Source organism: Giraffa tippelskirchi, chromosome 8 (assembly GCF_054371585.1).
Source record: "Giraffa tippelskirchi isolate mGirTip1 chromosome 8, T2T-mGirTip1v1.2.pri, whole genome shotgun sequence".
NCBI lineage: Eukaryota > Metazoa > Chordata > Mammalia > Artiodactyla > Giraffidae > Giraffa > Giraffa tippelskirchi.
The window spans coordinates 107498212-107500300 of record NC_137282.1 but is presented as its reverse complement, the minus strand read 5'-3'; the positions used below and the strand labels follow the sequence as shown (position 1 = coordinate 107500300).

The window sequence follows — 2089 nt, the reverse complement described above, 5'->3', positions numbered from 1 at the left end:
AACCACTGATCTGCTTTCTGCCATTATTAACTGGTTAGCATTTTCTAGAACTTAAGTGGAATCATACAATATCTATCCTTTTTTGGGAGGGGAGTCTGACTAATTTCATTCAGAATAATTATTTTGAAATTTGTTCATGTTTTTGCATATTTCAGTAGGTCATTCTTTTTTCACTGCTGACTAGTAGTCCATTGAATGGATATACCAAAGACAACAGTCTTTGCCTATTCATCTGCTGATGGATGTTTGAGTTGTTTCTAGTTCTTGGCTATTGCAATAAAGCGACTATGAGCATTCATGTTCATATCTTTGTATTAATATGTGCTTTAAGCTCTCTTGGGCAAATACTTAGGAATGTAGTGGTTGGATATATGGTTGATATATATATTTATTGAAGAAACTGCCAAACTATTTTCCAAAACAATTTTACATTCCTATTGGAAGTATATAAATGTTCTATTTTCTCCACATACCGCACCTTGGTATATTCACTCTTTTTAATTTCAGCTATTCAAATATGTACATAGTGACATCCCATCATGGTTTTAATTTTTATTTCCATAATGATCAATGATGTTGAAAATCTCTTTATGTGCTTATTTGCACATAAATATATCTTTTGGTGATGGGTGTGTTCAAATTGTTTGATCATTTTTTATGGGGTTGCTTTTATTCTTATTGATTTTAAGAGTTCTTTATATATTCTGGATACAAGTCCTTTATCAAATATTTGATTTGTCAATATTTTTTCCAGTGTGTGGTTTGTCTTTTAACTACTCTAATGGGGTCTTTCAAAGAGTGTATGTTTTTAATTTTGATGAAGTCTAATTTATTGATTTATTTTTCCTTTGTGAATTATGGATTTGGGTGTTATTATCTAAGGAAACTTGGTCTAACCCAAGATTTTATCATATGTTTTCTTCTTAGAGTTTTATAGTTTTAAGTTTAATTTTATAGTTTCAGTTTAAAGTCAGTGAACCATTCTGAGTTAATTATACATGTGTGAAACATGGATTAAAAGTCTCCCCCCTTCTTCTCCTCCTCCTTCTTCTTTGTATATGGCAATCCTGTTGCTTCAGCACTGTTTGTTGAAAAGATTATCCTTTTCCCACTAATTGCCTTTTCACCTTTTCCAAAAATGCATATATTTATGATTCCATTTCTGAATTCTTTATTCTGTTCTATTGATCTATTTGTCCATCTTTCCACCAATACCATGTGTCTTGATTACTGTAGCTTTATAAAAAGTCTTGAAATTAGGTGCTGTTAGTTCTCCAACTTTGTTCTTTTTTGGTCAGAGTTGTTTTGGCTGTTCTGTCCTTTGAATTTTCATGTGACTTTTAGAATCTGTGTGCTGATTTTGGGGATTTGATTGGAGTTGTGTTGACTGTCTAGATTAATTTGCAGAAAATTAGTATCTTAACATCATTGAGTGTCCTAATTCATGAATATGGTTTTATCTAGGTCTTCAAAAATTGGTCTCACCACTGTTTTGTCAGTTTCAGTGTGGATATTGCATAATCTTTTGTCAGAGTTCTTTGGGATGGTATTGCAAATGGTGCTATTTTTTTTTTCCAGTCTGTGATTCTCTGTTGCTAGGATATAGAAATAAAATTGATTTTTGTGTATTGGCTTTGAATCTTACAACTCTGTTAAATTCACATATTAGTTTCAGTAGCTTTTTCTAAATAGGTGAATACCTTTTAATGAGCAAACTGAATGGGCATATATCCTTAAATGAAAGGTATGTCCATTGGTTTGAAGTTGGCTTTTTAAGCTGGTCAAGGATGTTTTCCGGACTTCCCTGGTGGCTCAGATGGTAAAGTGTCTGCCTACAATGCAGGAGACCCAGGTTCGATCCCTGGATTGGGAAGATCCTCTGGAGAAGGAAATGGCAACCCACTCTAGTACTCTTGCTTGGAAAATCCCATGGACAGAGGAGCATGGTAGGCTACAGTCCATGGGGTTGCAAAGAGTTGGACATGACTGAGCGACTTCACTTTAACTTTCAGGATGTTCTGCATGTGCTTTGGGAATGGCTCTGTGATGCTTCTTTCAAAAACATAAGTAAGGTCTTTTGTGAGGAATG

General features: G+C 33.9%; 1 non-coding gene across 1 annotated transcript; it reads left to right on the top strand.

Moving 5' to 3' along the window:
- Positions 1 to 1801: 1801 nt before the first annotated feature.
- On the top strand, positions 1802 to 1873 carry TRNAC-ACA (transfer RNA cysteine (anticodon ACA)). The gene has a single exon. It is a non-coding gene; the product is annotated as a tRNA-Cys (tRNA).
- The last annotated feature ends 216 nt before the right edge of the window (positions 1874 to 2089 follow it).